Here is a 12,157-nt window from a genome sequence, read left to right as displayed (position 1 = left end):
CATAAAGCCTTGCGTCTGGCCTCTAGTCAATTTCTATTGATTGCCGAAGGCCAAGAGCCCTGGTCGGTATCAAAGCCAGGCCTCCTGAGAGTTTCTCTTCTCTATAGAGCTGATCACGGTACCAGTCCTGAACTACTGTACCTAGATTGCTTCAACACTAAACATTTACCAGCAGTTGCACAAACTTGCGAGGCAATAAAGAGGTGAGGTTGGTCTGCCCAGTAAAAAATGGTTGCTTTGGTTTGAGCTTCCCTCTCCTAGAGCTTCTTGTGTAGCCAGTTCAGTACATAACAAGTTCGAAGAGTTCACAAGGAGAGTGTGTCACGATGACTGCTTTTCTGTTGTAGCTTTTGGCTTTTAAAATGCAGAAGCACCGTGGAAGCAGGTTTGGTGTTTCCAAGTTCTGCCAGAAGTGTGATTTTATTTTAAGTAATGTTCATAGCCTCAGTTTATGTTGTCATTTGTTCACAATGATGACTGTAAACCTTGGTTAAATGATTACTGTGTGAACAGTACCATACTATAGGACTACAAAAGCCTAAGATATGGCCCTTAACTCTGAGTAGTTGATAATTGGCAAAGTGAGAAACCCAAACTGTGAGTGCTGAGGGACTTGTACATAACCATTGAGAGTCTTGATAATAAAAGCATGCAACATAGGATTTTTGACTCTTTGTAAACAATTCCTAAGTCTTGAGTTTGCTTCTGAATCTTAAAGAAAATTTGGAGCAACTTTTCCATACCCTGGAACACAGGAATAGATTATCATAAATTTACATGAATGCATTCTAGTGAATTCTGAAGACTCCATCATAAGCCAACACAGGCTGGGAAACAAAACAAAAAGTTTGGGATAATATCAAAGGCCCTTCCATCATTTTCAAATGCTTAGCTAAGGACTGCTCTCTGTGACTGCCTCTCAGAGCACTGAGGAACGGTTAAAGCCGGGGGAAAAACAGGACTGGCAAAATACTTGCCTGGGTATCACCTTCCCAACCTCCCCTCCCTCATAATTTGGATTGGCTTCCTCCCCACGCCATACTACGGATTCTGATAAAAGTCTTCTCTAGCTAAAGGACTTTACTGTTCTTTGAATTAGAGGATGAAGCTGGCTGTTTGAAACCTTTCTCACTTTCCCTATTCCAAAGGCTTCAATATCTGCTCAAACAAGATCAGGAATTCAAGTCCATCTACACCCTTAGGGACATACATATTTTTGAAAGATAAAGGAGGCCTCCAAGAATTAGACATGATTTTTGCTACAACTCTTCACTTGTGCACAGTGCTTCCTTTATAAGAAATAAGGGATCTTCACTGGTTCTTTGCCCTTGGAAAGAAAGAGCTGGGGATTTCACAGAAATCCCTAGGAGTGGTTGATTTATTCCTAGTTGTCTGAAAAATAGGTGTTCCAGGGTGAGATAATATGCACTGTTAGATAGTGTGCCTAAGTCAGTAGAAGGGCTTCCATTTAAAAAGCTTCCTTCCCATAAGTTTTATCTTATTTAAGAGGTTTAAACCAGAGGTTTTCAAAACTTGTTCCACAGAACCCGGGAGGTCCTTAAACATTTTATTCTGACTTTTTGTTTGTGAGATTGTGGATATCTTTGATTTTAAAAATACATGAATATATTCTTGTGAAGATTTGTGAATTGATTAATATATTTTATCAAGTACCTACTGGTATACCAGGCACAATTCTGGGGACTAAGGCTACATCAATGAACAAAGCAAATAAAAATTCATGCCCACATAGAGCGTGATTCTAGTGGAAGGAGAAAAACAAACATAATAAGTAAGGAAATTACATAATATGTTAGAAGGTGATAAGTGCTATTAACAAAAATAACATATGGTAGATCAAGAATGCTAGTACAAGGAACTGCAATTTTTTTTTGAATTCTCATAGTTGACTTTATTTTTTAAACATCTTTATTGGAGTATAATTGCTTTACAATGGTGTGTTAGTTTCTGCTTTATAACAAAGTGAATCAGTTATACATATACATATATCCCCATATCTCCTCCCTCTTGAGGCTCCCTCCCACCCTCCCTGTCCCACCCCTCTAGGTGGTCACAAAGCACCGAGCTGATCTCCCTGTGCTATGCGGCTGCTTCCCTCTAGCTATCTATTTTACATTCGGTAGTGTATATATGTCCATGCCACTCTCTCACTTCGTCCAAACTTACCTTTCCCCTTCCCTGTGTCCTCATTCTCTAGTAGGTCTGCGTCTTTATTCCCATCCTGCCCCTAGGTTCTTCAGAACCTGTTTTTTTTTTAGATTCCATATATATGCGTTAGCATACAGTATTTGTTTTTCTCTTTCTGACTTACTTCACTCTGTATGACAGACTCCAGGTCCATCCACCTCACTACAAATAACTCAATTTTGTTTCTTTTTATGGCTGAGTAGTATTCCATTGTATATCTGTACCACATCTTCTTTACCCATTCATCTGTCGATGGGCATTTAGGTTGCTTCCGTGACCTGGCTATTGTAAATAGTGCTGCAATGAACATTGGGGTGCATGTGTCTTTTTGAATTATGGTTTTCTCAGGGTACATGCCCAGTAGTGGGATTGCTGGGTCATATGGTAGTTCTATTTTTAGTTTTTTAAGGAACCTCCATACTGTTCTCCACAGTGGCTGTATCAACTTACATTCCCACCAACAGTGCAAGAGGGGAACTGCAGTTTTATGTTGGGAGGTCAGGTAGGCCTCATGAGAAGTTACCATTTGAAGAAAAACTTGGAGGAAGTGAAAGAATGAGCCAAATAGATAAATAGGGGAAGAACTTTCTAGGGAAAAGGAGCAGCTAGAGCAGTGGCCATGAGGTGGGTCTGTGTATGTATATTTGAGGTATAACAGGGAGATATGTCTCACTACATTGCAATCGGTAAAGGGGAACATGAGATGAGAGGGATAGGGGTGGAAGATACAGATTACATGTAAAGGTCTTTGGCTTTTAATCTAAGAAAAATAGGAAAACAGATGCATACGTGGTGGGAAGTCTTTAAACAACAGAGATGTATATGTTCAAAAAAGTATCCCCACCTCCTAACCCCATACTTTCCAGACATTGCTGCCATTTTGAGTCATATCTTTCCAAAGGTTTTTCTATGTGGTTACATACATAGATGGGTACATACAGAAATACATAGTTTTGTTTTGTGAGGGCAAGTGTGTGTGTCTGTCTACATGGGTGCATTATAACATAAGTGAACTTATATGCCCTGTGTTTATTAGCAACTTGCTTTTTATAATTAATATGTCTTGGAGATCTTTCTCTGTCAAAACAGTGCATAAATTTCTATCTCATTCTTTTTTGTATACTATTCTGTTGTATGCATGCGCTCTGTTTTGTTTAACCATATACCTTTATAGGTAAATATTTAGGTTCAAATTTCTCCCCTTTCCTCCCTTCCTGCCTTCCTCCTTTCCTCCCCATATTGAATTACTATTGTCTTAATATTACATTTAATAGCATAAAATTACATGTTACATGAAACATGGGAGGAATTTGAAAATTAAAGTTTGTGTTACCTTCTTTCAGAAAAGCAATATGTGTTTCCTAAATTGGGAGCACTTAGATTTACCTCAATGGAAAAAAGGCCTCAGTTACTTCTTAAGCAAGGACTTATCTAATGTTTATTGTTTGGAATAAATGGGAATCATGAGAATTTGAGCCCAGGTACTCTGAGCTTTGCTAAGAGTTTACTCAGTCAGCTTACCTAAGTCGACCATGGGTCTATATCAGTTAGGAAGCAAGTGAGAGGCCCACGTACCGCAAAAAAATAATAATAATAATAAAAAAAAAAGAACCCTGGAGGGGTTATTTCTTCATGATCAGAGTTTCTATTTGGGGTGATGAAAAAGTTTTGGAAATGGGTAGTGGTGATGGTTACATAACATTGTAAATGTAATTAATGCCACTGAATCAGACACTTAAAAATGGCTAAAATTTTATGTTATATGTATTTTACCACATTAAAAATGATAAAAAGAAATAGATGGGACTTCCCTGGTGGCACAGTGGTTAAGAATCTACCTGCCAATGCAGGGGACACGGGTTCGAACCCTGGTCCGGGAAGATCCCACATGCCAGGGAGCAACTAAGCCCGTGCATCACAGCTACAGAAGCCCACATGCCCTAGAGCCCGTTCTCCGCAACAAGAGAAGCCACCGCAATGAGAAGCCTGTGCACTGCAATGAAGAGTAGCCCCCGCTCTCCGCAACTAGAGAAAGCCCGCGCGCAGCAACGATGACCCAATGCAGCCAAAAGAATTTTTAAATATAAATAAATAAATTTTAAAAAGAAAAGAAAAAAAGAAATAGATGGAATTTCTTAACAGCTTGCATTTCATTTCAATAAATATTTATTGACTGCCTGAGCTGTGCTTAGGTATGCACGGTAGAGAGGAAAATCAGGATAGTGACTTGACTATAAAGAGAACATCCAGCAAGGCGAGTTCAGTAATCGGCGTTTCACGTATCTCATGATATTGTTATGCCAGCTCTCTAAGGAAAGCACTATTGTTACCACCATTTTATGTTGAGAAGCCTTGGATCAAAAAACTGGTCACGGGTGGTAAAGGGTGGAGCCAGAAGCTCTTAGTATGTGTCAGATTTTGTCACCTGACATCCTTCATGTTTTCGCTGAAATGCCTATTTAATACAACCTTAACTTCCTGTTATACTTCTGGTTTAGAAAAGAACATTAGAAGGATAGCGGGTTCCAAATATAGTTCTTCTCTTCAAATCTCTAGTGGGCCTTTGCACTGAAACCTAATGCCGGCTGTGCTTTGGTTTTTTTCACTTCCTTTCCAAATCTGTGTTATCTTCCTGCTTGTATTCTTTTGCTAGAAGACAGAGCTTGTGAAAGGAGGCCCCTGTTACGTCACATCTAGCAAAAGACAGGAAGTTTACACAGAGCAAAACTATTTGCTAGAATCGGTTTTTATCCTTGCTGAAGTTGCCATGAGTGTCGGAGATACTGTCGTCAGGATTCTCTTGCACAAAGGAAAGGATATAAAAATATCTCTCTGACACGTGAATTTCTTCCTTTTTTATCCCCTTGCCAGGAACGTCGGAAAAGGATCCCAGGCTGGTTAGAGGCATTAGGTTGTCTGTTTGAATCCCAGTGATCGAGAAGGAAATGTGGTTAATAACCAGCTAACAGTGGAGAAAAAAGGAACTCAAGGAGATAGGAGAACTGGACATTATCCCACGGCTAGCTTATTTGGAAAGCCTCAGTCTTTCTGGTAGTTGGAAGACCTAGCCGGGGGCTGGTAAGTTTCCTCTCTGCACCTTGAGAGCTGGAAGAAAGGGAAGCTCCTGGACTTTAATAGACGCGGACCTTGGTTGAAGTCTCTGTGGGAAAGCCAACAAGAGTCCAAATCGTCTCAGTATCACCACTGCCTCTCTACCAAGGTGCTTTCCTTCCAGCATCACAGATCATAACGGAGGTGAGTTGTTCGTTTTTGTTTTTTTCACATGTTCACACTGAGTGGAGAATCTTGATTCTTTTTTGGTATGTGTTTTAACAAGTGTGTCACTTAAACCAGTACTTCTCATACTTGAATGTGTGTATGAATCACCTGGAGATGTTGTTAAAAAGCAGCAGAATTCAGTGGGCCTGAGCCTCTGCATATCTGACACGTTCCCAGGTGACCTCGGTGCTGCTGGCCCATGAACCACGGGTAACAACGGCTAACACCCTCTCGGCCTGTTGCTTTTGGGGGAAAGGGGTTGGGAGATGCTGGCAGAATGAAGGCATTCGGCTGAGCACATGATTTATGTAGAGCGCCTGGGAGGAAAATCAGACACCATTGTGCCCAGGTCGTACCTGCTTTGATGGACAGCCTCAGAGTTTGGGGGGTTGTGTTAAATAGTTCCTAGATGTGGTAAGCCACGTCCCGCCAAGTGAGAGAGGATGTTGGTCTGCTCCTTAGACCGCATGGACCACTTTGAGCAGAGCCAGAAACATTGTTGCAATTTGGGGGAATAAGTATCCACATGGTGCCTTAACTGGGGTAGCTAGTGGTTGTTTGAACATTTCAGCTTCAGTTGAAAATTGCACATCTAGAAAAATAACCGGTGTCTTCCTCCTACCATTTGGAGGTGAAGATTGTACAGCGTGTGAATCTGTGATGCAGTTTAAAGTCAGTTGGAGTATGGAGTATGATTGATGTGTTTTCTCTTCTTGCGAGAGTGTTCCTCTTTAAATCGAGCAGCCCCCTGTCCTAAATGATACATATTTATCAGAAAGTTGCTTTTAATCCGAAAGCCACAAGCCAAGAGGGCAAAAAACAAATAACAGGGAGGGTACCTATTCTGTGCCTGTTGAGGGGAGAAGCAAACAATGGGAGAAGAAAAGGGAAAGAAAGGCAAGTTGTGGCCAGGGAAGTCAGATGTGCAAAGTGAACACAAGAAACCCCAGCGTGATAATAGAATTCTTTCCCTCACATGCATGGGAGTTTTTCTAGAGCAGTAGCTCACGTCTTCCTCAGCTAGAAAAATGTGCTTGAGACAGAATAGGTAAATTTAAAATTGCATTTTGTTTTGTTTCGGGTTTTTTTTGCGGTACGCGGGCCTCTCACTGTTGTGGCCTCTCCCGTTGCGGAGCACAGGCTCCGGATGCGCAGGCTCGGCGGCCATGGCTCATGGGCCCAGCCGCTCTGCGGCATGTGGGATCTTCCCAGACCGGGGCACGAACCCGTGTCCCCTGCATCGGCAGGCGGACTCTCAACCACTGCGCCACCAGGGAAGCCCTAAAATTGCATTGTTTTAATGAACATGCTGGAACTATTTGTCATTGAGTCAAGGACAGTCAATGGAATCAAAGGTCAGTGGCGTGAACAGGCCTGGTGAGGTTCAGTATGAATCCATTAAACCATCCCAGAGGGAGGGGAGTTGCTTCTGTTTGAAATAAACGTCAAATAACATTCCTTTCCATTGTGGAGCATAACGGGGGTGTTACTTAAAAATTTAACAACTTACTTGGCACAAAGGCTGCCTAATCAAAACAGAAGCTGCTGTAAAGAGCCCACACCAAAGCAGGCCACACTGACAGGCAGTAAGAAGCGCAGCAGGGCTGTGTATCAGCCTCAGCTAAGCCTGCATGAACTTCTACGGGGGGAGAAATTGTAAAGCTACAGATGAGTTTAGAGACATATGATCACAGTCCTACCACCACCTGTCAGCGCTTTGGCCCCATTCTCTCAGGTGAGGCCACTTCCCTGACTTTCCGAGCCTGGAGCAGCCCCTCATTCCGGCTGTGTTATCTCCTGCAACCTTCACTAAAGAAAGGAGGGATCTCTTCAGTCACTGCAAGTGACCCCAAATCCTATCCATTTCCTGAGTACAAGGGAAAATGCGTGTATTCTTTTGTAAACAGATACGGCAGAAAAGGAAACTTGATCAGCACGCTATCCTTCCATACAAAGCATTGTCACGTATCTCGCCCTGCTTGATTTTTCACAGCCATCATGGGGTACACGTCAAGGGGATTATTATTTTTACCTGTCAGTGAAGAAACTGAGGCTCCAGTTAAGCAATTTCTGAAAAGTCACACAGCTGGTTAGTAGGTGTGTTGGATTGAAACTTGGCCGTTTGCTGTAAGTTCAGGTTTATCCTGTACTTTTCTTCATCCCGTCAAGCATCCTCTCAAAACCTATGACAACCATTATTGTTCTCTGCTAGGATTTGTTGACTTTTAATGTCAAAATTTGAAACATTTGTGCATTAAAAAGAGTCCTGTTTCTAGGATTGTCAGAATTATCCACGTTTGTCATAACCTTTGCCTCCATTAGCGCCTCTACTCCCTAGGAATAAGCATTTTAGAGCAGGGCTTCGCAGACTTTATTGTGATTGAAAATCACCTGGGGAGCTTGCTAAAACTCAGATTCCTGGGCCCTAACTTCAGAGATCTGATTCAGTAGGTCAGGGCCCAGGCCTGAGAATTCGCATGTCTGATAGCTCCCAGGTGATTTGAATGCTACCATCCAGAGACCATGCTTTTAGTCTACAGGCATAGCTTCGGTCAGTATTTTTAAAGAACATATTTATGGTTTAATGAGGAGGCTTTGTGTGCTTAACAACAGAGATGATAGAGTCAGAATTCCTGGGTTTGAATATTGATGCCATCACACTTACAAGCTGTGCGATCCTGGGGGACTTAACCATTCTGTGCCTCAGTTTCCTAATCTGTAAAATGGAGACAATGATACCACCTACCTCATATGGTGGTTGTGAGGATTAAATGACTTAACAGTGCCAGGCACAGACTATCTCTATGTGTGTTTGCTCTTATTATTTCTAAGTCTTGCTCAATTCATAATTATACTTTATAGTAGAAACACCAACAGCAAGAAGATATTGCGTGAGCAGGTATCAAATGCTGTTCTTTGATGTAGATGTTACCCCAGGACTTAATCATGAGTTACACATGTTCTTACGCGTGTATAAGTAGATGTCCTGAGCTGTCAGCTAGCGCTTCCCACTGAGGGGGTAGAGAGCAGATGATGATGAGAAGTTGGCAAGGGCCCGATCACGCAAGGCTTTACATGTCATCTTAAAAGCTTGAACTTAACTCTGACAGCAATGGAAGACATCAATGTAGTTTGAAGCTGGGGAGTGCAATCAGAATTGCATTTTAGAAGTGTCTCCTGCTGCAGCATGGAGGCCAGTTTGGGAAAAGGTTAGACTACAGGCAGAGAGCTGTTTAAATAGACTGTTGCAACCATCATGGAGAGAATTAATAAAGGCTCAGACGAAGGCAGTAGAGTAAAGCTCAGAGCAGGAATCCCATGGTTCAGGTGATGGAATGGAGCGAACGCCATGACTCAGAAAGGAAATGTGATACTGTGTTAAAACTCCTTCGCTTCGCTTATGCCTCTTCTCTCCATCGAGGCTCCAGGAGGCTGAGGACTGAGCCTAACTTCTGTGTAGTCCCAGCCCCTAACTCCTAGTAGGTCTTTGATGGATGTTGGGTAGGTGAATGGATGAGGGGGAATGAATCAAATCCTCCTTGTGGTCAACAAGCGTCTATGTGATCTGGCCCCTGTATATCTCTCCAACCTCATCTCCCTTCTCTCTCATCTTTGTTCTTATCACGCTGGCCTTCCTTAAGGCCTTTGAAAATTCCCAGCTGTGACCGCCAGTCCAGAGGGTATCAAACTACTGCCCTTGGGGCAAATTTGTCTTGCCACTTATTTTTTTTATTGAATGAAGTATTCTTTAAATTCTATAGTGCTTCACATCTTTTGAAAGTTTCACACAGATGATTTCATATATCCCATAATAACCCCCCTTTCTGTAACCTCCTCCTCCTATATTGCCCCCCCTTCCCTCTCCCCACTGGTAACCACTAGTTCTCTGTACCTGTTAGTCTACTTCTTTTTTGTTATATTCACTAGTTTGTTGTATTGTTTAGATTCCACATATAAATGATATAATACAGTATTTGTCTTTCTCTGTCTGACTTATTTCACTTAGCAAAATGCCCTCCAAGTCCATCCATGTTGATGCAAATGGCAAAATTTTATTCTTTTTAATGACTGAATAGTATTCCATTGTACATATATACACCACATCTTCTTTTTCCATCCATCTGTTGAGGGACACTTAGGTTGCTTCTATACGTTGGCAATTGTACATAATGCTGCTATGAACCCTGGGGTGCATGTATCGGTTTTTGTGTTTTTTTTGTTTTTTTGCATGTATCGTTTTGAATTAGGGTTTTGGGTTTTTTTGCATATATACCCATCAGTGGAATTGCTGGATCATATGGTAGGTCTATTTTTAGTTTTTTGAGAACTCTTCATACTGTTCTGCACAGTGACTGCACCAATTTACATTCCCACCAACAGTGAAGGAGGGTTCCCTTTTCTCTTAGAACTGCCATTTAATCTTCTATTTTCTGTTTGCTCTATATCTCCATTGTTTCTTTTTTCTTGTGTTTCTGTTTGCCATTTTAGTTGGGTGGTTTTCTATGATATTCTTCTGAGTTTTCTCTTTTTCTATGTTTCGTGTCTCTGCTCTATGTTTATGTTTTGTGGTTACCCTGAGGTTTGTATAAAAAGTCTCATAGATAAAGTAGTGCTTTTTCTGCTGCAAGCATTTTGTTTTCATTTACCTTTATGTTTTTGTTATTTCAAATTATAGCTTTTTATGTTGTGTTTGTCACCATACTGAGATAGCTAGTTATTTTTCTGCTTTCTTTTTTTCTCCCTTTAACCCTTTTACCATAATTAAGTGCTTAAAAACCTTTTCTGATAAAGAGTTACAATCTTCTAGTTCTGTTTATCACCTTGCTTAAAATTTTGTGTATTTCTGCCATATTGTTTCTGGTAGAAAAGCTCCTTTCAACATTTCTTGTAAGGCAGTCTACTGATGATGAACTCCATCAAATTTGTCTGGGAAATTATTTCTTCTTCATATACGAAAGGTAAGTGCTGGGTGGAGCGTTCTTGACTGACAGCTTTTATCTTTCAGTATCTGAGAATGTTGCACTCCTTCCTGGCCTGTAGGTTTTCTGCTGAGAGATCTGCTGATAGCATAATAGGGGTTCCTTTGTAGGTTACCATCCTTTTTCCTCTGGTTGTCCTTAAAATTCCTTTTTTTTTTAATCATTGACTTTTGACAGTTTTAATATAATGTGTCTTGAAGAAGGTCTTTTGCATTGAGGTACTCAGGTATTTTCTTAGCTTCATAGATTTGTATGTCCAGTTACTTTACCGTGTTTGGGAAGTCCTCACCTATTATGTCTTTAAGTAATTTCTCTGCTCCCTTCTCTCTCTTTTCTCCTTCTGGGGTGCCCATTATCCTAATGTTGCCTTTCCCAAAAGAGTTGGATATCTCTCAAAGAATTTCCTAATATTTTTATCTTATTTCTCTCTCTTCTTCTGCTTGTATGATTTCCAGATTTCTGTCTTTAAGCTCACTAATTCCCTCTTCCATACGATCTGCTTAATTTCCAGTACTTTCTAATACATTCTTCATCTCGTTTATTGTGTTCTTCAGCCCCAGAATTTTTTGGTTCTCTTTAGAGGTTCAGTTTCTTTGGTAAAATATTCATTCTGTTCATTAATTTTATTCCTGAGCTCATTAAACTGCCTTTCTGAGTTTTCTTGTACCTTGTTGAGTCTCTTCAAGACAGCTAGTTCAAATTCTCTATCAGTTAGATCACAATATTCATGACTTTAAGTTTGGTTTCTGGAAAATTGTCATTTTCTTTTCATGGTACAGTGTTACTGTGGTTCTTCATGTTGCTTGGTGAAGTATTCCTCTTCTGGTGCATTTGAAGTTAAATGACAGGTTAGCTGTTAGAGTCCTTTCTTTTGTTTTCCAGTAGATGGTGGTATCATACAAGTTTATGATTTCTTTCACCTGAGCTGCCTCTGGTCATATGTGAGATTTAGCACTTTCCATTCTCAGCTGTCTCTGTAAGAGGTGTGGCTCCATGCCTTTGTTGTCACTTCTTGTTCCTCTGGGGTGGTTATTGCCTTGTTTCTGCCAGAACTGCTCTTGTCACTGGGATGGTGGGCTCTTTCCTTGCATCCAGGATCCCTTGAGACACAGGCTGCCCAGTGGGGGGAGGGAGACATTGGGAGGGGAGCTGGGGCCAAGCAGGTATCCCTACCATGTCTGGTGTTGTAAGGTTTGCAGGCTCTACCACTGCAGATGATGGGTGCAAGGGCTGGGGTCATGAGTACCTCAACCAGTGGAGGAACGGTGTCCCAGGCCCCATTGCCGCTGCTGCCCATGGGCGCTAGTGCAGTTGGGAGGCCAAGTCATGTGTGCCACTTCCCCTTCTGCTACTAGGTTCTCTGAAGCTATGGGCTCTGAGTGTGAGTTGCTAGAGTCCATTCAGAGTCCCAGCATTAAGATTCATTATCATGAATTTAAAATCAGACAGTCATAATTTTTATGTGTTTTTCTCCATCCATATTCAGGTGCAGGGGTGCAGGCACAGAGTGGGGGAGGTTTGAATTTAACTAGAGATTCTGGTTTTGCCAAGCAAGTGGCAACACAAAAGAGGAACAAGGGAGTTGAGGGTGTTTGCAAGGGTATTATCATAATGAATGATCATGGAATTTCAGCTGGTATGGAGATTAAAGATACCAGTAGGGATGAGGCAGAGTGAAATATTTGTGAAGT

General features: G+C 41.4%; 1 protein-coding gene across 3 annotated transcripts in view; it reads left to right on the top strand.

The window, feature by feature from the left end:
* The window catches only part of ABCG2 (ATP binding cassette subfamily G member 2 (JR blood group)), a 130,157-nt gene that overhangs the window by 4,448 nt on the left and 113,552 nt on the right, over positions 1-12,157 (top strand). The window contains exon 2 of one of the 3 annotated variants that reach the window (XM_027116899.1): positions 5,080-5,463. The gene's annotated coding sequence lies outside the window, so the exon portion shown is untranslated. Of the gene's footprint in view, positions 1-4,931; positions 5,464-12,157 lie in introns of those variants that run through there. The other 2 variants (XR_003434961.1, XM_027116898.1) reach the window with 2 other exon arrangements.

The sequence above is a fragment of the Aethalodelphis obliquidens genome, unplaced genomic scaffold, assembly GCF_003676395.1.
Source record: "Aethalodelphis obliquidens isolate GAN/ISIS:26980383/991018 unplaced genomic scaffold, ASM367639v1 scaffold17, whole genome shotgun sequence".
Lineage (NCBI taxonomy): Eukaryota > Metazoa > Chordata > Mammalia > Artiodactyla > Delphinidae > Aethalodelphis > Aethalodelphis obliquidens.
Note: the sequence above shows the minus strand (reverse complement) of the source record. Positions and strands in the feature narration are given on the sequence as shown.